The 27,910-nt window shown below is 37.8% G+C and overlaps 1 protein-coding gene across 1 annotated transcript in view; it reads left to right on the forward strand.

Annotated features, from left to right (window-relative positions):
• Positions 1 to 27,910, forward strand: part of LOC126375861 (atrial natriuretic peptide-converting enzyme-like) — a 161,913-nt gene that overhangs the window by 1,445 nt on the left and 132,558 nt on the right. The window lies entirely within an intron of this gene.

A 27,910-nucleotide genomic window follows, 5' to 3' on the forward strand; every position in this document is an offset into this window, starting at 1 on the left:
AACTTTATTTGCAATTCCAGTCAGAAAGCTCAGAGATAAGCACATTATCCATCGCAATATGATGAAAAAATATAATAATTACTTACTTCAAAACTGCGTTCGATAGTTCAATTAACGAGTTGAAAACATTTATACAAGCTATCATCAAAAGTCGTATCAGCGCAACAAACATCTTCCACCGCCAGATAAACAGTAATTAAACTAAAGCAAGTACATACATTTGTGTTGATACAATCAGAGGCAGAACTTTTCAGTGTAAATACTACAGAATATGTAGTATAACGAAAACAGTTAGCTAACTTCATGAGCTTTACGAACCGTAGCGTAGTTAAGACATGTATTTATTTGAGCAGCTTACGCTCGTGTGGGTTGTGAGGTGGCCAACCTCATCAACCCTGGTGTCAGGGTTACTACTGAGCAGCCAAAGGCCCCTGGCATGGCTCATGTAACGGCTACATACTTAACGTGCCTTCCGAAGCACGGATCATCTTACTTTCGGACAATCAGGTGATGAGTCTGTAATGTCCTAACAAAACTAGGGGTCACAAAGTGATTTTTGTGATATGTCCCCACCGGGATTCGAACCTGAGGCCACTGGACCACGGAGGCCGTATAATTATTATAAAATAACTCTTGAGTTTCTGAAGGACGTTGTTGTATTGTAAGGAGAACAACTTTAAGCCGTCTCAAGACAAGCTACGCGTAGTATGGCAGCGAATGAAGAGCCTTGTTTACAAGGCGCTTACGCCAATTAATAGACTACTTTGATCAGACCCTTGGTATGTTCTTCACCTTCAGTTCTTCATGATGTCGATTCCATTTCTGTAAAAAAATAGAACACAAAATTTTCGATTGTAGGTATTTTGTCCAAGCAAAACAACACTAATTGTGGTCACCGATTTTTAATTCGCGGTCGTCGGAATATATCAAAGGTCAAAGAAGCCGCGCGGGTGCGGTCGCTGAATACGTCACGGCGTCAGTCGCTCGCGCATGTCTGTAGTGAGTGCACGCGCACAAACGCCGTTTGGCCACGTGGTCGTCCGCGTATCGCGCGCGTTTATTTTGTTGTGCTTGTGTATTGACTAGAGAGTGAATACGTCGCACTAATGGTTAACAAGGTGATTTTTGTGATATGTAGATCGGGATAGTGAGCCGAACGCTCAACCTCTGAACCACGAAGTGCATAGTGATAATGCAAAGTACCATAAGTTGGTAGTCTAAAGATCGAATCCCACATCATGTGCCGAGTGGGGAAGGAAAATATTGTGACGAATAATATTCCACATTCCCCAGACCTCAGAGTGTTTCGGAGGTATGTCCTAACCTGTAATAGGCTGTTTTTCCTTCCGTTGTTCTTGTAAAAAACCGGACCTGTCAAATTTTTAGGTTAGGTTAGCGGACCCTGTGAAAACGAGATAAAGTTAGGGAGATGATAATCGGCATTATGATTGTTTTCCCTTAATAAATGGCAGTGGAGCTTCAATATCCTCAAGGTATAATAATACCGAACAAACTTTGTACAAGCCGATGGCGGCAGTACAATGTGGAATAAACTAATAAATATTTCCGCCCGCAAGAAGTTGTTCGGTGGCACAATAGTGCACGGGCCGTCTGCATCGTTTGCTTTCACTGCACTGCTATTGAGCTCCTCATCGGAGCCACTTTCACAGTCTTATTGTACAGTTTAATCAGGGAACACGTAAATTAACAAGCCGTATCAGCCATATTTGGAGAAAGCATGACTGTGAGTCATATCGTAGAGTCACCAAGCCGCTGAATTCGACACATTTCGACAGTTAACCGACCCTAATCGTCGACGCAGTTGGCATAGCTTTAATCGCAATAGGAAATACTTATTTTTACCCGACTGCGGCGAAGCAAAAGTAGGGTTATGTGTTTGACTGCTATGTATGTATGTGTGTCTGTTTCATCATACCTTTTAAACCAACTGTCAGAATTTAACAAATGAGGTGTTACTAGAAGCGTCTTGATTATCCATATATTTCTCTGAAATTCTTCCGAATAGTGATGTTTAGAAAATAGCCGTGGTAAACAATCTAAGTGACTTATTGTAGATTTGCCGCAGATGGCATTTACAACTTGGCTGGACAAATGGGGAGCGCTGAAGGCTCTCACGCGGTACAACGTTTAAGACAGGCCTGAGGGTGCCCAGTTGGGCGCGAATGTCGAATTCAATCTCATAGGACAGTTTAACTACGATTACCTACGACCACGGCTATCTTCTAAACATCACTATTCGGACGAATTTTGGAGAAATATACCTTTTTTCTCGTTTCATACTTTTCAAAGCGTGATTTTTCCGTAGTCGGGTTTTAGTTTTTAAACTCATATTAAGTATTATTTATTTTATTTTGGATTTTTATATTATAAGATAACGTGCTTCCGTTAAGTATTTATGCAAGATTTGGAGGTAAAATCTATCCGGAACATGTCTGAGCAGTCATGTTACCAATTCAATATAATTACCGAGTAAATACAAGAGAACCCGCAAGTAAAAGTAAATATTTCACTCACACACACACACACACACACTCACACACACAGACACACTCACACACACACATACACACCACACACACACACACACACACATTACTCCATACCTAGAAGTTTTATTTTTGTTAATTTTAAATATTTTTATTATGTTTCATTATTGTGTTTTTTTGATATAAGCAGTTATAATTTTTCATAGTGCTCTGTATTCTGTCCGTGTGTCCATTTTGTAAATCCTGACAGGAAATCGTACTCTGGCCCCTGCGATACAAGCTGAGCTTAGTGCAGGGACCGCCGCATATCTAGAGTAATTGGTCTTATTATAGTTGTCTATATTTTTATTAATGTAAAATTGTAAGCCTATGTTCAATAAAGATTATTATTATTATTATTATTATTATTATTATTATTTGAAATGTGCAAACTAAGCCCTTTCATTTGTTTATTCACTTTAATTCATACCCAACACACTGCTTTTAGAATAAAAATACTATTACATCTGCTCTAGAATACCGATGTAGATAAGTTCCATTTCCATCGAAAACGCAGAGAGAACATAACAAATGATGCACACACTGTGCAGTGGAACGAGTAAGATAAATATTTATTAGTTTGTCCTGAATACCTACTGGTGGAGGAAGAGGAAAGTGTTTCCTTTATTTTGTGGATCAGTTACATCACTTTTGGCACGCCACAATACAATACTTAAATCTTTATTGCACAAAGGCCTCCTTAGCGTTATCCTGTGCCCACGGGGTCCACATATCTAACCTGAAGATTTAACATACCTGGTTTTTCACTGAGCGACTCCCTGTCTGAACTTCCCAAGGGAAAACAAGCCCAATACAAGATAAGTCACAAACTTCCGAAACGTATTTCTCGGATATGTGGGTTTCCTCACGACATTTTCCTTCACGGCTGAGCATGTGATAAACGTTTAAGATCCAAACGTTAAATCGAAAAACAAATTCGAAGAACATTGGTTTTTGCTGAGATTTGAACCTGCGACCTCAAAGTAACAGTCAAGCTTTCTTCCAACTGCACGGCTTTGATATAGGCGTGAGCTTCTGTTAGTTAGCTTGATTGAGGGGAGACCTGTGCCCAGTAATGGTAAGCATCTAAGTTGTTCATGTTATGTAAGTATGCCCTTATTTAACAAAATAAATTTGTATGGACCAAACGCCGTTTCCTCCTATAGAATGGCCGGTCCAATATCTATAGAAATCGCAATAAATCTGTACAGTGTACAATATTTGAAGAGATCCAGGGCCGTAACAAAGGAGGGAGGGGAGGTAGGCACCCTAAGAATGAAAATCAAGTAACCGTGTAACATGAATTCAATCTTTAAGTCGAATTCAGGGGTATAAAGCTCCAGCTAGGATTTGAAACCATGACACTACTATGTAAGTCACGGGTTCTGAACCTTGGCCATCACGGATGCTACGTGACGGTATGTACTGTGATGATGTGACCTCTTCCAGCCACGTCATCCTGGCAGGCAGGCGCGTTATTTTAAAGTTAATCTTTGAATGACGTCTAAAGTCAAGGGAGTCTCTGTGGCGGCGCCTTTCGCCTACCACGATCTCCGCATATTATTGTTTTCATAGTATCGTATTCAATTAAAGTTGGTAACTAATTCTACCTTCTTCTTCTAACATGTGGGTTGTAAGGTGGAGTACCAACCTCATCGACCTTGGTGTCAGGGTTACTATTGAGCCGCTAAAGTCCCCTGACATGGGTCATGTAACGTCTATTCACTTACATCAGTAAGTAGTAACCGGGACCAACGGCTTAACGTGCCTTCCGAAGCACGGATCATCTTACTTTCAGACAATCAGGTGATCAGCCTATAATGCCAACTAAACTAGGGACTACATGGTAATTTTGTGATATGTCCCCGCCGGGAATAGAACCCGGGGCCACCGGATCGTGAGCCCAACGTTTTGGGTCGTGGAGGTTTCACACTTCCATCTGATTCTAATTTATAGATCCGTGATAGTACTTACCAATATATATGTTAATATTTCACGCGAGTGTGACCCCAAATCATCATTGTCCAAATTGGAGATGTCCTTAAAGAAAGCTTAGTACGATCTACTCTGGCGTGAGTTTCTGTATGTCATCATCATCAATTTAAGAGCCACACATTGTCGATGCAGCATTTTCCATGCTACTTTTTTAGGGAAAAATAGGGCAGTGGTTTCCCTCTTGCCTTTCGCCCAGTACTCTATCTGACGCAAGTGGGATGGCGCCCAGAGTAGTCTATTACAAAGCCATACTAGGACTCCTGTCCTCCGCCTCTGAATAGTACTGACAGTTGCTGCTGCCCTTTGTCAGGTTCCATGTTACAGTCTCTGTGACTTGCCCCTTCCGTCCTGCATAGCCGTACCGATGGCTCCCATCTTCGTCTCTTCGTTTCTGTATGTATGTCACCCCAAATCGGGTGGCACCTGATCCGTATCCCTTTAACTAGGCCCCTGACAAGGTCCGATAAAAGGTGAGATCGGGGGAGGGCCCTTATGTGTAAGGGCCGTTAGACCCTTGGCTCTTTATCCCGAGCTGCCCGAAGGACTGTGACAACATAAGTGTGTACCAGTAAAGCGATTGCTTTGTTGGAAAAATGTACTTAAAGTTAAATTGGGTTTGGGCGATCATGGTCTGCGGAGGTCCGTGTTGCTCAATGGCGATCGTGCGTGAAAAAGGCTACATAATACAATTGACCGTTACTTTACAAAAATCTACTAAAGGTTGATGAGGTTGGTAAAGGTTATAGCGTTGTCGGTACATCATTCATCATGCGATGAATGTACAATCAAAGACCAAAAGTTCAGTCACTGAGCCCAGCGATTATTTGTAAACAGTGGTGAAATTATGAACTATTAGTAGTCATAATTATAAAATACTACTACTACACACACTACACTACACTACACTTCTAAACACTACACACACACTATACACACACACACACACTACACACACACACACACACACACTACACACAAACTACACACACACACACACACACTTCACACACACCCCTTTCACTTCTACACTTCTATACTTTTGTAGGAGTTTTTGGTCTATTACAGAAAGGAAATGTAACCAGAAACTCTTAAGTGCAACCAGTTAATAAAGAAAGTGATTGGACTTTTGCAGCTTATCGTACCTCTGGCGACCTACTGCTTATGTGTTATGTTATGTTGGTTGTTGTTATAAGTGTGTTTAGCTGTACTTACCCCGAAACAACGGTTTCACACTTTCAAAGCTATACATACATACATACATAAACTCACGCCCGTTATCCCTAATGGGGTGGGCAGAGCCACAAGTAATCAAAGACAACTTGCAGCCACTGTTGATACGATGTCGTAAGCTGGATATGATGAACCGTATGGTGATAAGGGATCAGCCTATCGCCCATAACATTAGTCCATCATGTTAGAGGACACAATCCCTCTGTCGGTTTTTACGACATGCCCGGGAAGACAAGCAGCTGAACGTGTTCTATGTTTTTTTATTTGCTCCAAGAACAGCATAGAAGCACAAAGCTAAAAATCAATAAAATCAACTTAATATTCTTTTTAACACACATGCTTAAAGTAGCTTTTATTACACCGCTTTTCAGTAGATATAGCCTTATTAAAATACCCGTGTGACTGCAGACGGCTTTCGTGGTCCAGTGATTGAGCGTTGGGCTCACAATCTGGAGGTCCCAGGTTCGAATCCCGGTGAGGGATATCACAAAAATCACTTTGTGGTCCCTAGTTTGGTTAGAATATTACAGGCTGATTACCTGATTGTCCGAAAGTAAGATGATCCGTGTTTGGGAAGGCACGTTAAGCCGTTGGTCCCGGTTACTATTTACTGATGTAAGTGAGTAATCGTTACATGATAGGTCAGGGGCCTTTGGCGGCTTAATCATAACCCTGATGAAGCTGGTATTCCTCACAATCCACACGATAAGATATTCTCTTCTTCTGACGAATGTGGTGGCTAGATTATTAATGTTCAAAATCTGTTACTCGACCAGGCGTTGAATCCGGGACTTTTGGTTTTGCGGTCGAGGATCGATCGAACCACATGTATGGGTCGTAATGTTTTTACAGTAGAATATAAATAAATTGTCGCTATGTGTTAAAATACATTTGTGTGGGAGGAATGGAAAATTCCAGAATTATCCTGTTACAAAAAATACTTGTTTACGTTTAAAATACACTCTTTCTTGTCTAGGTGTTTTGGTATTTATATGTTATTATCTAATTTAAATAAGAAATCTATTTCACTGTTGTACAAAATACTAGACTATCGAGCCCTCAATACTCCCCACTTGCCCGGCCCAGTATTTTATTCCATAAAATATGCGGTAACTCTGTAATAAGTCATGTCCTTGCTTTTTTACAACGTAAGGCCATTACCTCCGTGGTCCAGTGGTTGAGCGTTGTGCTCACGGTCCAGAGGTCCCGGGTTCGAATCCCGGTGGGGACAAATCACAAACATCACTTTGTGATCCCTAATTTGGTTACGACATTACAGGCTGATCACCTGATTGTTCAAAAGTAAGATGATCCGTGCTTCGGAAGGCACGTTAAGCCGTTGGTCCCGGTTACTACTTACTGATGTAAGTACGTAGTCGTTACATGAGTCGTGTCAGGGGCCTATGGCAGCTCACTAATAACCCTGACACCAGGGTTGACGGGGTTGGTAATCCACCTCACAACCCACACCATAGAAGAAGAAGCGTACTCCTTAGCGGCTTACGTCCATTTAGACCAAAATAAGACCCAGAGGAAAAATAAAATAAAAAAAAGTTTTCATCTCGAGCTCCTCCGTGCTTCGGAAGGCACGTTAAGCCGTTGGTCCCGGCTGCATTAGCAGTCGTTAAAAACCACCAATGCGCACTGGGCCCGCGTGGTGGTTTAAGGCCCGATCTCCCTATCCATCCATAGGGAAGGCCCGTGCCCCAGCAGTGGGGACGTTAATGGGCTGGTGATGATGAAGACCCAGAGGGGGTGAGGTAAATCTAGCTCGGTGCCGGATACGAATTGGTGCGGGGCGGAGTATTACCGTTGTTAGTAGTATTATTTTTTATTCTTTGGCCCTCGTCCGGGTAGGGAACCCAAATAACTCACATTATTAAATAAGTGCTTTAATAGGTATTTAATAAAAAATATTTTCATATACTTACACGTGGCGGATGGAGGAAAAAATAGAGTGAATCAGAAAGTGTGACGAGGGTAATGGAGTGACAAGGAACATGAGTACATTAAATGGAGACCGATTTCTTTACTAAGCTGATAAAGGTCTGTTTGACTCAGTTTTTTACATGACTTTTTGTTGCTGTGATTGTTATTTACTTCTTGGCCGGTCAAATGGAGAGCTTTGAGACCGCTCATTCTACGGGCGTGATGGGCTCAGTGCCCTGAGAAAGGATATGTCACATCACAGAGCGACTCTAAATATTCTTGGCCCCGTTAATGGGTTTTAAACATATCTGACATACTTTCAAGGACAGAGACATGATGTTGACATACAACTAGAAAATTATGACAGTGGACACCTGGGGTCAGTTTTATAAAACTTACAATTGTAAATTACAACGACGAATTGGTGACCAATGCGTAATTAATATACAGCTACATCGAACTGCTGTTGTCATCTGGGGGCACGGGAGTGCCCCAGCCAAGACGAGCAAAGCGAAGCGCAAGGGCAGGGCACTACTTATACAGGGTGTTAGTGACATCGTAACGAATACTGAGGGGGATGATTCAGACCACGATTCTGAGTTGATATCAAGTGGAATTTTCCGTCGGAAAATTCATGAAAATTTTTGTTTTTCTTTTTCCACTTCATATCATCTCAGAATCATGGTCTCAATCATCCCTCAAAGTTTTTGTTACGACGTCACTAACACCCTGTATTTTCTCGATACGTTCCGTTTTTCGATTTTATGAACTCTTTACAATTTTCAAATGAGATAGCGTTTATACAACTGCATACATTGTTGTGGTTACGCCACGATGATGGCCTGGTGAGATAGGGCTCTTATATTCTGTTTTTGTATTTTAGGTAAATAAGTATTTTAGACCTATTTTGATGTGGCTTTTTGGCAATCGTTAGTAACGTTAGCTAATAACAAACAATTTCCCTAATATCCAAATTACAATAAAATGTTTTTCCTCGGCTTTTAATAGGCAATGAAGGGATTTCCTAAACATTTTCCTTCAAGCTCGGACCGCTTGTTTCAAAAAGGAGGGATAAAAAGAGATTAGGTTTTTGCTTTCATTATTATTGGTTTTCATTGAATCTGTGTTGAATTTGCTTGTTTAAATGTTTTCCGTTCATTTGTCTGCTGGACTGGGGTCAAAATCAAAACATGGAATCACAGAATACCTATTTAATAACCTATCTTCGTCTATCATGTGGGTTGTGAGGTAGATTACCAACCTCATCAACCCTGGTGTCAAGGTTACTATTGAGCCGCCAAAGGCCCCTAACATGACCCGTGTAACGACTACTTACTTACATCAGTAAGTAGTAATCAGGTGATCAGCCTGTAATATCCTAACCAAACTAGGGATCACAAAGTGATTTTTGTTATATGTCCCCATCGAGATTTGAACCCGGGACCTCCGGATCGTGAGCCCAACGCTCAAACCACTGGACCACGGAAGCCGTTCAGTCAATCTAGTTCAATTAATGTTAATGAAATCTAGTTAATATGTTTTCTTTTTGTAATAACACCGTATGTAACTACGAGTACTATTCTACGAACTAACTAGTTATGTGTGCTATTAAGTACATGAATATCTTAATGAGTCATCATCATCATCATCAACCCATTAACGTCCCCACTGCTGGGGCACGGGCCTTCCCTATGGATGGATAGGGAGATCGGGCCTTAGACCATCACGCGGGCCCAGTGCGGATTGATGGTTATTAAAGACTGCTAATGCAGCCGAGACCAACGGCTTAACGTGCCTTCCGAAGCACGGAGGAGCTCGAGATGAAAACTTTTTTTTGTGGTCACCCATCCTATGACCGGCCTTTGCGAAAGTTGCTTAACTTCAACAATCGCAGACCGAGCGCGTTTACCGCTGCGCCAACGAGCTCCTCTCGTCTTAATGAGTAGATTGTCGCAAATGAGTAGTCTTGTCCAGCTTTGTTTGCAGGTCGGGCGCAACCGCACTGCACTTGCAGTTTGTATTTGCAGTCTCATGGATGACTGTTTGTCTCTTGACCACTTCTTCGCGGTTCACTAAGTTGAAAGCAGACCAAAATTCGTCACTATTACAATACAGACGACGTATAAGGTCAATGATGATGATGGAGGTCGATAATTTGTTATATCAATTGGGAAAATTCGCATGCCATCCAGTGACATTTCGCGCAGAGTTCGTCTAATGACGTCACAAGATTTTTTCTCAACTAATCCTAAATTAACTATTATGTAAACGTTTTATAGAGATATTGCTACGTTTAATAACGGTCTCTGTAGTTCAGTGGTTGAGCTATGGGCTCACGATTCGTAGGTCCCGGTTTTGAATCCCGGTGGAGAAGAAATATCACTAAAATCACCTTGTGATCCCTAGTTTGGTTAGGACATTACAGGCTGATCATCTGATTGTCCGAAAGTAAGATAATCCGTGCTTCGGAAGGCACGTTAAGCCGTCGGTTCCAGTTACTACTTACTGATGTAAGTATGTGGTCGTTACATGAGCAATATCAGGGGCCTTTGGCGGCTCAATAATAATCCTGACACCAGGGTTGCTGAGGATGGTAAGCCACATCTTAAACCACACGATAGGAGAAGAAAGGTTAGTATAGACACATACATACATAAACTCACGCCCGTAATCCCTAATGAGGTGGGCAGAGCCACAAGTAATCAAAGACAACTTGCAGCCACTGTTGATACGAAGTCCAAAGATGGATAGGATGGATGGATGGTTAGTATAGAATTGAAAATAATTTACAAAAAACACAAAAAATAGTCTTTTGTCAGTCTTTTACTGTGCAAGCTGTGCGTTATGGAACTCCTTACCTGCTTCCATCAGAGTCGCTAACTCTCTTCAGAGCTTCAGAAACCAGTTGCGAGCTTCAAAATCCTTATGCGGATATTCTTAAGATATTACTTTTATGTAAGATGTATTTTATTTATTTCAATACTTGTTTTGTATGTGTGTTTGTGTATAGTCTATTATTTATTATTATAGTTTTCTTAGATTATGGTTAGGTATATTTTTAGTATAATATGGATTATAATAATATTTTATTGAGTATTTATTAATATAGTATGTACGTATAGTATAGAGTATTTATTATATTAACTTTAGTTTTACTTTTAGGTATTTATTTTTTGTTGCACCATCCCGCATCCAAGTTTGTAAATGTTTATTTCCTTTTGGTGGTTGCCTGGAAGAAATTGCTCTAGAGCAATAAGGCCGCCCAAATTGTACTGTTATGTCTGATTGTTTAAATGTAGTTCTGTGCAATAAAGTATATTTGATTTGATTTGTTTGATTTGAAAAATAATATGAATTTTGAGACGGAAAATTCCACTTGATATTAACTCAGAATCAGGTATGAATCATCCCCGTCAGTATTCGTTACGATGTCACTAACACACTGTACTTATATTATAACTCAAAAGAGCAAAAGTTTAAAATACGAGCACCGTGGAGTGCGTTTCCTTGTTCCATTTCGCAAGTTTCCACCCGTCACTGCAGAAATTTATATTTATCTCTTTCAAACTTTACATTTGTCTCACATACATACATCAAAGTCACACCCTTTATCCTTAACGGGGTGGGTAGAATAATAAGTCATTAAGAAGATACCTGTATAATTGAAATTAAGTTGTTTTTTGTGTTCTGATTATGCGTGCGTGTATGATTGTCCGAAAGTAAGATGATCCGTGCTTCGGAAGGTATTGCCGTTGGTCCCGGTTACTACTTAATGATGCAAGTAAGTAGTAGTTAAACGAGCCATGTCAGGGGCCTTTGGCGGCTCAATAATAACCCTGACACCAGGGTTGAAGAGGTTGGTACACCGCCTCGAAACCCACACGATAGAAGAAGAAGACTTAATATTTTGATGAGAGTAGAAGAAAGGTTTGTAGTAAGGGGGAATCCGTGGTCGCTGTATTGCTACATACAGTCATGAGCAATATAATGTACCCACTTTAGGACTCTGTCGCACTAACATATTTGACATTTAGTGAGACTTACAGTTCAATTTGTCAAAAAAGTTAATGTGACATGGTACCAAAGTGTATACATATTAATGCTCGTGACCGTACATGTGCTTACATGACAATGTATTGCCAGATGCGATAGGAGTTCCGTACTAAATAGGTTGATATAGATCTCGTATATTGAACTATTGGAGTTCAATCGCGGTGAACGGGAATGGTCTGCAGATTCAAATGTAGTTACGTTATAATCTTTTATCTGGACGAGACGAGACCGGGCCGATTTTAAACGTGAAATGAAATGAAATGAAACGAAACGGGACGGGACGGGACGGGGCGGAACGGAACGGGACGGAACGAAACGAAAGGAAATTAAAATGAAATTAAATTTATTTGTGTCTTGGTCAAATTTAAATACAGGGTATTTGCGACATCGTACCGAATACTAAGGGGATGATTCAGATCATGATTTTTCCGTCGCAAAATTCATGGTTTTTTTTAAATTATTTTCAATTCTATACTTTCGCGATAGAAAATACCACATTATATTAATTTAGAATAATGAGCGGCATCATTCATCTCAGTATTCGTTACTATGTCACTTACACCCCGTACAAGTATGTTTAGGTAGCCATACAAGTACGTATGCGGGCCCTGAGCCTAATCCTCTCTCTCTGGAGACGGTCCTTCATGTCTGAGGATCGTGGTCAGCATCAGGGCTGAACTAGGTGATCTGCCTCCACTGGTGTAACGTTCCTCTCTGAAATCCATTTGTGGGATGGACCATGATGGAAACGATTATATTTCTTCAATCCTTGTCTATTAAAAACGTTTTATGAATTTAAGACATTTTCCATTTTAAAGACAACCTACCGCCATTTCTCTGTCATTTTGCAATCCTGTCTTCTCTCTCGCTCACTCCTCGCTCTCTCTTTCACACACCTTTACGTTACGTTTCATTCTGCCTACCATTCTTACATTCGGTGTGGATTGTGAGATCAATGACCGAGCTCATCAACCCTAGAGTCAGGGTTATTACGGGTATTAAGCCCTGACCACGTGTGCCGTTATTTTTAGTAATTAGCCCAGTCTCACGGTTTCCTATCAGGTCGGATTATGGTCAAAGGGAATCCTGTTTACGTTTGGTTGTGTTTAAGTAACAATAGATCATCATCTCCCTAGCATTGTCCCGTTAAGATAAGATAAGATAAGATATTTATTGCATTCCTGATGTTTTACAAAGGTCTTAAAAATAAAAGAAAGTACAAACAGGAACCCTGTAAGGGCACTACAACAGCTTAAAATTTAAAGAAAAAATAGTAAAGATCATGTTAAAAAAATAAAATAAGAATAAAAGATTTACATTTACAATTATCAGTATTTCATAGATTCGTTAAAAAACTCATGCAGCGTATAGAATGTTTTCACAGGGTCCGCTTACCTAACCTGAAGATTTGACAGGTCCGGTTTTTTACAGAAGCTTCTGTTTGACCTTCCAACCCGGGAAGGGAAAACCAGCCCAACAGTAGATACGGCTCTTTATTGTTTTGTGTTCTGTATTTGATTTGAAGTTCGTACGCTCTAAAAGTCAGTGGAGCGTGGAGCGTAGCGCGGATTAAGTTTTAATCGGTCGCATTGCAATCAGGTTTACTAGCCGCCGCCACTCCAACATCTCTATTTCGTCGCTTATAGCGAAAACCACGTAACCGCGTTTTTGAAAATTCACATTCTGAAGTGATTTTCTTGAATAAAATCGATTCCTAACAATTAATTTCGATTCGGGAAAAAATTGAAACCACAATTTTTTAGCTGGATTGAAACTGTGTCAATTGCGAGGTTTTGTTAATAAAAACACATCCAAATGTATTTTTTTATAAAGCCGACGATAATTCGATGATAAGTAAATCCAATACAGAATTGGCCCTTTGCCGGTTCATGGATTACTTACGACATGTCCCCGGGACGATATTATATAGTGAAATGACTCAGTTCAGTCGAAATTATATAAAAATCTACTTGGCACCCTAGTCAAATAAGATACTTTTTACGAAACGACAAAACGCAAGTTTTCTTTGGAGCTTGTAGGTACTGTCCTGTGATGTTGTGAATAAAAGCGGTCAAATTTCGTTGTCATTGTTACTTTATTCATAAATAAAATTCGAACATAAGTCGAAGAACAAAATGAGATTAATTTTTATATCATAGACTGGCTTCTATTTCTAGATTAGCATTGTATAATTTATCTTATACCCAGTCAAACACCCTGATAAGCACTCAGCGGGGGTACAGCGAGCTTTAGAATTATAAAAATTAACAAATAAATAAAAATGAAATGCATTTATTTCTGGTAGGTACCCTTATTGCAGCATACAGAGGGCGGTCCACGCAGCATATAGCCGTACCGAGTGGAAAACCATAACCTGTGGTCGCGATCCTCAGCAGTGAGGGAACGACGAAGAAGAAGAACCCTTATTGTAAGATAATAAAAATGACAATTACATAATGTTAATTTAAAATTAAAATTTACAATCAAAAATTTTAAAATAATAATGAAATCAAAGTTAAAATTATTAAAATCGAAACTAAATGTAAAATTAAAATCATAATTATTCAAATCAAAGTTATTAAAATCAAATATTAATATAAAAATCAAAATAATAAAATCCATTTGTGTTTTGTCCATTCCGGCTCTATAATGGAATTATATTCGATTATAGTGGAATCTGTAATATTAAGTTTCTATCTACCTATGCCGAAAGGACAAGGCGTGATGAGACATGAATTAACTTGTGGTTGTGCACACTGTAATCAGAAACCTTCCAATATCCCTCTAGTTGTTGATATAGGACGCATGGCAACACTGGCAACCCCACAGAACAGAAACGGTCAAATCTTGGCAACCCTATTATTTGTGCGACTTATTTTCACGGTACTTATGTTAAAGTGTCGGATGCGTTTGGGTCACACCACACAATCTATCAAGATATTTCACCAAATAAACATAACATAAAATAAACAGCCTGTATACATACGTCTAGGGTTCTTCTGGTCTGGTGGTCAAAATCTCTAGCCCTTTCACAAAACACAGAAGAGAAGATTTATCTCTCTATATACGCAATAAACACAAATATTAACCACCAAAATAAAACTTCCTCACATAAAAAATATTATTATCCCGCAGTTTTGGCATTATGGAGAGTCCCGTGCCAAGGTCGTAATTTAAAACAATCCGCGCCGTGCCCGCGCCACAGAGTAAAAAGTTTGTTTGAAAAAAGAACAATCACTATAGAGCACGGGGGGAATCCCCGGGCATAAATTTGCCTCAGACACGGCTATAGTCTGAGTTTACTGCGGCGATTGCTGCGGAAAAGTGTTTTGTTTTTACTTTTTTAACTTGTTGGTAGTTTTTGTGGGCGCTTTGTACGATAAAACTGCCGGTTAAACGTTAAAGTTGCTTTTAATGTATTTGTGTAAGTGAACATGAAGTTCTTTATTGTACATAAATTAAATAATTTTAAAGACAAGATATTTGAAAGTCGTTTAGGCATGTTATGTGGTCGACGATTTCCCTCATTCAGCGTTTATCGCTATCGGAACACTAGGGTTGATTATTTTAAACATAATCCTTTCAGACGATGTCCTGAGCCGAGGTTTGTGCCTTTTTTTATCTTTGCTCGAAGGCATATTATGGGTTATTTATGAATTTTAATAAAGAAAACTATAATAAGTGCGACATTTTGTCACGTTTTTCTATGGCGTCACATGTTGCTGTATCATACAAATTCCATAGCAATTTCGTGTTTTGACGTTTAGTAAAAAGTAACTGATTTGTCTAGTTAGAAAATAGCCTATTACATCCAACTTGCAATTTTACAGTTGGCTAGCAGTTGAAATGCAGTCCGTTTATAATATCCCTAAAGTAAACAGGTAGTGATGGTCCAATAACGCTGGAACGCGGTTGCAGAACGATGTTTAATAAAAATTCCTCAAGGAACCTTTGAGTTAAATAATTAAGAATTCCTTTGCTAGCTTGCTAGTCCAGAAATTACAAACAAATTACTCAAAATCAACAAATATAATTAAGCTTAGCGGGTCTCCTTCGCTAGTTTTGAAAGTTCAAAGAACTCTTTTAAAGGACACGCATGTATTACTTAAGATGGCGGACAGAGACGCAAGAGAAGATAACTTACAGCCACTTTTGACAAGTCCTTAGATATGCTGAATTGCAACCTTTTATGGTTCAACAAATTCGTTAATAACCATCAATGGGCCCGCGTGATGGTTTAAGGCCCGATCTCCCTATCCATCCATAGGGAAGGCCCGTGCCCCAGCAGTGGGGACGCTAATGCGCTGATGATGATGATGGTTCAACAAACGTAACATGATTGTATCTCCTAGTGTGAAAGAGAGATATCTCTCGTATCTTTCGCACTAATAATAGAAAATACAAAAGATATTAATATTGCTAACATTTGTTGACACTGCGCACTTTTAAATGTGCATGTTAAATTGTGATGTTAAAGTGATCTGCTTCAATGAGGCCTTTTTTATAATCCCTAAGCTTCACTGCCATACAAGTATGAGCAAATAGTTCATACTTCAAATTTGCACTCCCCTGGTCCGCAACCTCTACGACGCACAGAGCTCCGCGATAGCATTAAAAGGTCGTCTTATGCACAAAGAAGGCATTTTTTGCCTGCAGGGCAAAAAATAATATCGACTATCATGAAACCTTAGTATGATCGGCTATTTATCAAAAAAATACTTTTGTATACTTTTGTGTACTTTTTTGCTTTTGTACTTTTTAAAGTGCTTAATGACAAAATTGCAGCCTATCACAAAAAATAAAGTATACATTGACGGTAAGGTGTCTATGGAGTTTGAGAAGCAGTAGAGATATCGTGGTTATTGTTTGCAGGAGTAGTAGTAAAAAAGAATGGCGTTGAACAGGCGACAGCGGTTCTCGGACAAAATGCGCGTTAGGGCCTTTCTTACCTCTTTCTTCTATTCCGTGGTTGTATTAGACCAACATGGGCCGTCTATAATGGTGGAGCCCATAATAGTCGTGGTTTGATGTAAGTATGTATGTATACATAATAAAACATGAAAAAGACACGAGTATCGGATAAAGCAGTTGCATGCTCTGACCATTACAAAGCGCTGCAGCGCTGCAGCGTGGCCCCTTACTCAAACAAGTCTCACAAGATCCCCTAGACGCACACAAAAGCTTGTCTTTTTCCGTTGTTTGTCGTCGCATATTCCCTCCACTCCAGTATAGACCTTCAGACTCTAACATACGGTACTTTTCGCTAGGAGAAGTTGAAGTAAGTCTTTTCGATTTTCTTGAAACATTAGGAAAAGGACTCTATGTTGTAAGGCTGTAGGGGAGAAATGGTGTGGCTGGAGTGCTGCTTGAAACAGTCGCGTAGTTAGTGGGTGATACTTGGTGCGGATATGATTGTCACCCTAAACGCGTCAGTAGATTAAAATTCTCCTATATCTTACACGCTGTCAAAGTGTTATGGAATTATAATCTCTATCTTAGAAAACAGAAAGTCGACAATTTTTTTTTTCAAATTAAAGAAACAACAATTTCAACTTATCTACCCTGCAAGTGTGTAAAATAGTGTGTATGTTGCTCCATTGCTGATGGTAACACTGATAACGATATCAGTGTTACCACCAAAAGAAAAAAGTCATTGCACTTCCCATTTGAAGGTACTTACGTCATAGTTTCAAAGTATAATTGATAGTGGAAAACATTAAGTTAGTGTTTTAGTTTTTTTACAATTGTCACTTGCTTAGCGGAGAGCTACGACCCTGGGTTTGAACACGTGTGGTGTAGAGTACACAATCTATACGAGTGGACTGGTGCTGATGTGAAAGAGGGATTAACACGCAGCGATGGAGTACGAGTGTGACAACTATTTAAATTCAGAACGTGTATTCCAGTCCTAATGCATAGGAATTAGTAAAACAATTGATAGAGTTCTTTTTGTAAAAAGTTCTATCTTCAAAAATGTTGTGCTTTTTGGCGCGAAAATTCTAAATTAGCGAATTCTTGATTTGAATTCGAAATTGATTATTAGAAGCAGCTTGGGGCTCACGAATTCACGATCTGGAGGAAAGGGTTCGATTGCCGATGGTGTCATTGTCGAATATTACTTTGTGAGTCTGCCTTTTGTTTCAGTAGGTAATTGTGGGCTGTAAAAACATCTCCACCACCGCACAGTAAAACAGTGTGGTAACGTGAATCCTGCTCCAGACCCCTCTGGTTCATTGAGGGAAGGCATTCCCAATACCAGAACGTATAAGCTGTTTATGTAATGTACGGAATACAAATTGATCAATATTTTTTATGACTGTAGTATAAAATGACAATATTGCCTGAGTGTGGGATTAAATCGGCACGTGTATCGGGCGACCACTACAATATATTATATTGAGATCGACCTGCCACCCGACACGTTATCCAATCTCTGACCTAGAGTGAGGATGTACAATATCATACTAAGTACTTCTAACCATTACTATCATACTTCTTATTCTTCGGGGAACGCCTGCTCCAGTCCCGGTACCGTACTTACGTATACCGTTTTACAATAAAATACCGGATAATATTTTAAATTAAAACTTACGTGAAGCTTACTTTATGTAAAAAAGCTCATTATAAGATTAATGATTACCTAAATGATAAAAATGTGTTCCTCTAGTTATTAAATAACTTGTAATGTACCCTCATTGATTTAAAAGATGTGTTGCTGTTGCAGTTTCTTGTCATTTCTTCTCCTCAGCAATAACACCTTGCGAAATGACGTAAATTCCAAAATGTTACATTGACCTTCAACAAGTTTATCCATGATAATTACGTTGAAAAAAAAAAATACCATTAAATAACTCAGTTGGCTCGACCATTATAGATGGCGATACTGGTAAATACGATTTAAAAAAAATATAAGTATAAGTACTCAGTAATTATGGTTATTTCATACATCATTTCATTTCGTTAAGTGTCTTTTTTTAACGACGCGACGTCTTGTAGCTTTGATGGTTGAGTTTTCTCACCTTAAATGAGTCACTATGATCTTGTGGTGCACAGGCTTGCTTCACCAATAAGTTATTATTTTATAGTGCAGTTTTCACTAATATAGTTGGCTCGGCCATTATAGACGGCGATGCGGCTTACATCAGAGCTCGGTGTGATGTAGGTACTTTGTACATCTTGCGATGGCTGTACCTCTTACTTCCCCATTGGGATATAGTCGTAAGTTATGCTCCTATGCATGATTAATTTATATTACGTGCAGAAGTATAACATAACATCAGCTCACGACTATATCCCAATTGGGGTAGTCAGAGGTATATCCATCGCAAGATGAACTAATTACCCACACCTCACCGAGCTTTGTAAGCTACTATGTTAAGTTATATTACAAGTAACTTCATATCTGCCCATCAATATTGTGATATCTCTAGTAAGTAATAATTTTATTTGTAAAATCAGACAACATTTCAGAACGAAATCCAGTTCAGGATTTCAACTCTCGCAAAAGCTGATCGAAACCAATTTTGTATATACCTCGGGAAGTATTGGATTTTAGCTGTGGATTTTGGTGCTTGCGGTAAAAAATGTCAATATCAATGTTTGTTAGTAAAGTCGAAATCTCGCGTCGATCGAGGATCACCAGTCGCGCTCGCAATCCCTAGCAGGATGGGCAAAATCACTGATATATACCTTGTAGGAACACTTGGTGTTAGAATAGCGTTGCTTAGGTACTCGAATACTATAGTCAAAAGTGATCTCAATTTTTACCTGGAATTAAATTAAATTAAATTAATTTGACGAAAACGAAGTTTTCTTGAAGAAAATCACATCACAATGTGATTCAAAAAAGGGCTCCCGTGGGTTTTTTAAACGGTTTTATATAGCTCAACGGGTATCACGTTTTTATTTTATTATAATATGCCTAAAAGCTATTCTGCCTAGTACTAAAATATTTCTGAACTAAAAGTTCAAAATACCTACTTGTTATGGTGTGGGCTGCTTAGTTTACCTACCAAGCAAACCCTGGCGTTAGTGTTCTTTTGGTGTTAGTCGTTCATGTTATGACGACCACTACCATCAGAGATAACAATGACCGGGACCACCTACGTAGGTTGATAGATAAGTAACTATTTATTAATTTTCTAGGTTTCAGTGCACATAAAATAAAACCGTTTAACTTAAAAGTTTTTTATCCGATTTTTTATTATTTATTTATTTATTCGTCTTCTATCGAGTGGGTTGTTTACAAACCCCATCAACCCTGGTGTCAGGGTTACCATTGAGCTTATTCAAGCCAATATGTTTTATAAAAGTTACAATAACGGTTCATTTAATAAAACGTAAGTATAATAAAAATTACATTACGAATTGGACTGTAACATAATCCAACTACGTGTGCATACTATACAACACAACTATAGGTGGTTTCAATATAAACCGAGTGTAACTGATTACTGTTGTTTGTTGCATATAGTGAATATTTATACAAACACATACTTAAGTTCACGCCTATTTCCCGTAGGGGTAGGCAGAGCTCTGAATTCCAATTATTACGATCCAAACAATTCACTATCGCTTTAAAAAAATCCTGGATCTGATTGCGGTATGTACTCCTAGGTCTTCCTCTTCCAACTCTACTACTTAGACACGCATCATTATTCTTTTTCTCTAGCAGATACCTAAGAATATACAGCTGTAAGTTTCGCTTAAGTTTTAAAAACACTTAAATAAAAGTTTCAGAGAGTTTTCCTTATTAAATAAGAATTACTTAAGTATGCGCGGGATATAACTGCTAACTAAATCCATACTAATACTAAAAAATGCGAAAGTAAAGTCTGTCTGTTTATCTTTTCTCGCTTAAACCGCTGAACCGATTTTGATAAGGTGTGAACATGGTTTAGGACTCAGAGAAGAGCATAGGAACATTATTCAAAAATAAAAGTAGTCCTAATACTACTACTACTGTTTTTTTTTTTAATAATTAATGACAAGGCTAAGTTAACACACAAATGTAATTGAAATATTACGCAGGTCTCGAAACAATCTTGCTATCAACATAAACAAAATACCTTAATATAAAATTAATTTGTGATAATATTTGGTTGTAAGATTTTAATAAACGGTTTTGTAGCTTATAATTGAAACCTCCCTAATTTTATTTTAAGTTATACCCGTTATTTTCTTATTCGCCGAAAAGGAAAGGGACAAATGATTTACAACTGTTAATTTTAAAATGAAAGAAAAGGCCGGGCAAATAAAATAGGCATTTCGCTCATATGCAATCCGTTTGAAATGTGCTGTCAACTTAGTTCTGTCGGGTTACTGGCCTATATACAATTCTGGAAGGGTTTTTTAAAATTTCTACCTAAAATTGTCGTGTTTTCCATAAATCCTGATTTTAATCCTGACAATTACCAGTTTCTTTCCTTTTCAGCGGATAAGAAAATAACAGGTACAACTTAAAAGTAAAATTAGATGTTGTGTACTCCACCAACCCGCATTGGAGCAGCGTGGTGGAGTATGCTCCATACCCCCTCCGGTTGATTGAGGGGAGGCCTGTGCCCAGCAGTGGCGCGTATATAGGCTGTTTATGTGTACTAGAATTAGCACCATTATCTGTTAAGGGGATGGATGTAGAGGGGGTAGAAATATACATGCGGCGCGATAATCGAAGTCTGCACGGACGTAGTCGCGGAAGAGAAGCAAGTCAGGGTATAATAATTAAGAGAAAAACGCAGCCCAACTTGAGAATTAAATTCTAGTTGGAACCAAGACGGAGCGAGTCTTCCAAGTTGGATTAAAATGCAAAGAAATGGCTGACGTTAACTGTACCGTGGTGCCGTTTTAGGTTTTGGAGTAGGTACCTGTAATGTTTATCCATTATTTTATTTCTCTACTGAAAGTTAGACAAGTAAAATAGTGTTGCTGCTGTTGCGAGCTGTTTAAAGAAATAAATATACTGACGGTCGCAAGTCAAAACATTATGTATGTACGTAAAAATGTATCTCTCCTTCCGAGAAACTGTGAAAGGCATACTTACAATACAAGAATTAAAAATAAAATTGTAAGATTAAGTAAATTAAATTCATCTTTTTGGGGTTATGTATACGTTTTTACAACAAAATACCAGATAATATTTTAAATTTGTCAGAGAATTAATTTAAAGCTCACGTGAAGCTTACTTTATGTAAAAAGCTTATTATATGATTAATGATTACCTAAATGATAAAAATGTCTGGTATTGAATGTGTTCCTCTAGTTATTAAATAACTTGTAATGTACCCTCATTGATTTAAAAGATGTGTTGCTGTTGCAGTTTCTTGTCATTTCTTCTCCTCAGCCATAACACCTTGCGAAATGACGTAAATTCAAAAATGTTACATTGACCTTCAACAAGTTTATCCATGATAATTACGTTCAATAAATGATTCTGATTTCTGTTGCACGTCTACTACTATTAAAAAAGTTAGGGCAAGTACAATACTTACCTCTATTATACTATACCCATGGAGTTGTGGTAGCTATACCTCACGTGGCATCCAGCCACAGGAGCGGGCAGTGGAAGAACATCTAGTCATCGCGGTACTCGCTAGTTGCGTACACGAGTCTATTCGATTCGATTCTAGAATGTTCCCGTTGTCAAAGAGATTCAATCCATTAGGCGCGGAGGGAAGGGGCATTATCAAGATCGAAATTCTTTAAGCTGTTAGTCCGCAAATGGTATATATACGATATAAAAAAATTGTATATACTCAGTACATACATAACATACATAAACAGCCTATATACATCCCACTGCTGAGCACAGGCCTCCCCTCAATCAACTGGAAGGGGGTATGGAGCATACTCCACCACGCTGCTCCACTGCGGGTTGGTGAAGGTGTTTTTACGGCTAATAGCCGGGATCAATGGCTTAACGTGCCTTCCGAAGCACGGAATCATCTTACTTTTTCGGACAATCAGGTGATTCAAGCCAAAACTCTGAGCTTATATACTCAGTAATTATGGATATTTCATACATCATTTAATTTCGTTAAAAGTGTCTTTTTTCAACGACGTCTTGTAGCTTTGATGGTTGAGTTTTCTCACATTAAATGAGTCACTTCTTGATTGTGGTACACCGGCTTGCTTTACAAATAAGTTTATTTTTTTTATTAGTTTATTGTGCAGTTTTCACTAACACAATTGGCTCGGCCATTATAGACGGCGATACGGCTCAACCATCACGTTGGTCTAATAGAAAACTCGGTGAGGTGTGGGTATTTAGTTCATGTACCTCTGACTACCCCATTGGGACATAGTCGTGAGTTTAAGTTACGCTCTCATCTTGTAGTATTCACAAGTATATTTTTTAAACTGGTAACCGACTGCATACTCGAATTCAAACTAAGCCTCAGAAGACGGATTAGTCTAATTTTAGATCCAAACTTTGTCGTAACGTAGTTATACGCGTCTGTACTTATTAAAGCCTGTGGTTGCTTGTTCGTATGTTTGTGTGTTGTTAAACCCTCGGCTGACACAATTTATGTTTTAGATCAGAGTGCTGTGTGTATTTTTTCTAGACTCTCAACTTGGATATGTCATAGCCAGATCTTAGAATTGATTTCATGAAATAGAATATCACTCGTTGGTCACATCATGATGTAGTTTGGCCGAATCAATGAACACAAAACGTTAACGATATAAGCAACTAAATGCATGATTACTTAATGATATGGCCAAACGTTGGCAATCATAATATCGTAACATTATCCACCGGTGGCACTGGTGTTGATTATATTTAAAACTTGATTGATATAATAATCGATGAATCAATGTAATTCTACAATTTTCAATATCGAATATGTACATAATTTTGAACCTAAGAAATTTATCGACTATTCGTATTTTTATTACGCCTCATAGCATTGATACCGCCTACATTAACGATATGGCCAAACGTTGATTGAAATATCATTAAACGTTGACGTTTCGACGATATGGTCAACTTAAGTTGGCTATCTCATGAAATATGACTATTTCATGAAATGGTCGAACACATCATGAAATGGTCAATTGTACGATCTGGCCACGACAGATTTATTCCTATTTTGAGTAGCAGTTAGGAATACTTGTACAGTCGCAGTCGTGCTAGTCGCGTCAGTTTTTAAAGACGATTTCTGCTCGCCAGGCCACTTCGGACCCTAGAGCTGGCAGTTATTTTGCCCAAAGAGTCAGTTTGGCGGTGCAGAGAGGCAACGTGAACAGTATTCTGGGGACTTTGCCTCGATGTGGTGAGCTGGAGGACATTTTTTATTTATAGAAAATTATTAATTTTTCGATCCATACCGTTTTTATGCCAACACCGGTTCGTCAAATAGTAAAGAATTTAAAGCATTTTCTCTTTGTGAGTTTCTCCAACGAGTTAGTCCTATAAAAACAAAAAGCTTTCAATTGTATTCGCAAGTGCGATGATTGTTGGGGGACATAAAAAAATAGAAGCACTTTTATAGGTATTTTAAGGTCGCCATTTTGAATTTATGAAAACCAAACCAAGCCTATTACAACCATCGGAAAATCTCCTTTATTAAAATCCATAGAGTCATTGGGATGTTTCGATGGTATATAGAAATCATCAAAAGTAAGGCAGAAATTCAAAAATGCTATTAAACAAACAAACATTATAAAATTGTCTCAACAGCATGTCCATGTCGGACGTACAATATTACAAATAATGTCAGTATTGAGCATCAAGGAATTAAGTAAGTACCTAATAATTAGTCACATTATAAACATTTGTCAATTTTAAATATCATTGTTGTTGAAAATATTCATTCAAGTCATAAAATTCCATATCAACTAGCCAATTTTTTAGACGTTTTTTAAATGTCTTACCCTCTAACAATTTTATTTCGGTGGGTAAGTGATTGAAAATTCGGACGGCTGATACAAATACACTTTTATATAATACTGAACCGTTTGATGATGGAAGATAAAAGTTATATAAATATTTGGAACGTAAGTTTTCCCTAACTGAACATTTCTCTATAAAATATTCCTTATGATTTTTTACAAATGTACAAATTTCCAAAATGTAAATACATGTCAAGGTTAGTAAGTTGTTAGTTTTAAATACATTTCTGAGTGATTCAATTTGGTACTTTCTATAAATTATCCGTATACATCGCTTCTGCAAAATAAATATTGATTTGACGTTTACAGAATTGCCCCAAAAAATTATTCCGTATGACAGTATGGGATAAACAGTGCCATAGTAAGCACTTATTGTGACCGCAGTTGAAGCCACATTTGCTAAAATGGACAGTGCATAACATTGGCTAGATAGTCGCTTGTTAATTGTGCTAATATGGGCTTTCCAGTTTAGGTTCGTATCTATAGTTATGCCTAGAAACTTTGTGTCAGATACTTCTTCAATTTTTTGTCCTTCATTTATAACGGTTATTTTTTTTGTATGTTTATTATAATTTTTAAATGCTATAATTTTAGTCTTTTCAATATTTACTTTTAGGTTTATACTTCTTAACCATATTTTTACTTTATCAAGAGTATTGTTAATTTCGTTTGCAAAAACTCCATCGCTCATGTCCTCTTTTGATATGAATATAGTAGCATCATCAGCAAAAAGCACGCACAAGTGATCTATTATTAATGGCAATTCATTAATATAAATTAAGAACAGTAATGGTCCGAGGATACTACCTTGAGGAACTCCTAGCGAAAGAGTTTCGGCATTGGATTGGACTTGTTCAACGGTTTTTGTGTTTCTATTATATACATCAATTTTTACGAATTGTTGTCTATTATGAAGGTATGATTCAAAAAGTCTTAGAACATTACCGCGAACCCCAATGACTTCTAATTGTTTAAATAATATTGTATATACAACACAATCAAAAGCCTTTGACAGGTCTACGAATAATCCAGCACAAAGCTTCCTATCATTGACATTTGTGCAGATTTTTTTTAATATATTAAATATAGCTAAAGTTGTGTTTCGACCCTTTTGGAATCCAAATTGATTTGTGTCCAGAATGTTATTTTTATCTAGAAAAGATGTTAGCCTACAATAAATAACTTTTTCAAAAACCTTTGAAAATCCTGGTAATAGTGCTATAGGCCTATAGTTATCCATCACTGTTTTAGAACCTTTTTTATGCAAGGGTTTTATTATGGCTATCTTCAATTCATCTGGAAAAGAACCTGTTTCAAATGCGAGGTTAATCATATAGACTAATGGATCAACTATAAGGTCGATGCAGGATTTAATTAGAGTTATCGGTATCTCGTCATGTCCAGTGCTTCTTTTGTTTTTTAGTTGGCCAACTATTTTTTTCAATTCATAAGCATCTATTGGAGCCATAAACATACTCGTGCAAGTTCTTTCCGTAATCGGTTTATAATCTTTACTTAAATCATTAAAATCATTAGAATGTTTATTTAAATTAATGTAATAATTGTTTAGCGTATTAACCATGTCAACAGGATCTGAAATATCTTTGTCTTTATATTGTATTTTATTTAAGGTCTGTTTTATATGATTTGTTCTTGTAGTATTTTGTTTAATAATGTTCCAAGTTGCTTTTGTCTTGTTAGTACTCTTTTTAATGTAATTTGCATTTGATAGCCTTTTTGAGCGTTTGGTAACAGATTTCATAATTTTACAGTAATTCTTATATTTATTTAGATACACGTTACATCGACTTTTTAAACTATCTACATACATTTTCCTTTTCACCCTGCTAGATACGAGTATCCCTTTAGTTTTCCAGTTCGGTTTCATTTTATAGGTAACTTTAATTCTTTCTGTTGGTACACATAAATTATATAGCAAACTAAATATCTCAATGAATTCTTGGTAGGCACTATTTACATTTGTTTGCGAGTAAACTCTTGAAAAGTTAACCTGTGAGAGATATTTTAAAAATATCTCCATTCCAGTACCTCTGTTAAAATTACTTTGTGGTCCCTAGTTTGGTAACGACATTACAGGCTGATCACCTGATTGTCCGAAAGTAAGATGATCCGTGCTTCAGAAGGCACGTTAGGCCGTTGGTCCCGGTTATTATTTACTGATGTAAGTAAGTTGTCTTTACATGAGCCATGTCAGGGGCCTTTGGCGGCTCAGTAACTCTGACACCAGGGTTGATGAGGTTGGTACTCCACCTCACAACCTTTATGATAGAAGAAGAAGTACCGCTGTTCGCAAGTAAGTACGTGAAATAAGTACTTTGTTTCAGCGTTACAAGCCAGTTTACTGTATTTTTAATTTATTCATCTGTTTGGTCGTGCATACGCAATGAAATACTAAATTAATTCTGATGATGTTTCTACAAAAGTTTACGGGTAATTACCACTGTAACTTGCCAAAGTAATTTATAAAATGAATAACAATTGTATTAATTTGTACTGTCGTTGATTTCAGTAACTGATAAATAACATGCAAGTCACATTTAAGTACGTAACATTATATTTTAACAATGGCTTTTATCTATTGTGTTCGCTTCCGTGTACGTCTTAATTACTTATTTTGAAACTATATCTGATGATCACCAATTAAATAGTCTTTGAAAGTTGCCAGGATCGTATACTACCTCCTTTACGTTCCAATGTGGTTTAACATAATAGAAACAGCCAACTGTTCCACTGCTGGGCACAGGATTTCCTTTCAATTCGATCAAATGTAACGTTTAGACTCAATAAATTGTATGTATTTTACGCTAACCGGCAGATCATAGCGGTGTTATTTATTAATTTGAATCAGAAGTGGTACAAGATTAAGAGTTGGTTTCAGATTGTCTAGGTACCAATATTGCAATATGACTAACTACATTAAAGACTATACGGCAAAGCAACAAGATATCATTTCACCTCAACCATTTCACATCTTACATGGGCCTCGTCACTTTATTTGATCATTATAATGGCGGTTTATGTTATGTCACTACTTCGGAAAGTATTATGGCTAATGAGTAGTAGCAGTGCAAGAAACTCCCTAACAACACGGTTTATAAAATAAATATCAAGGTAGAATAAGTAAGTATAGTACTTATGCTTATATAATAGTGAGCTAACGCCGAGGAGCGGGTGGTAACTAACTAAAATTGATCGCCGCACGGTTTCGCGAGTCATCCATCTTTCTTTATGTGGCTAAAATGCAG

Source organism: Pectinophora gossypiella, chromosome 2, assembly GCF_024362695.1.
Source record: "Pectinophora gossypiella chromosome 2, ilPecGoss1.1, whole genome shotgun sequence".
In the NCBI taxonomy this organism is placed as follows: Eukaryota; Metazoa; Arthropoda; class Insecta; order Lepidoptera; family Gelechiidae; genus Pectinophora; species Pectinophora gossypiella.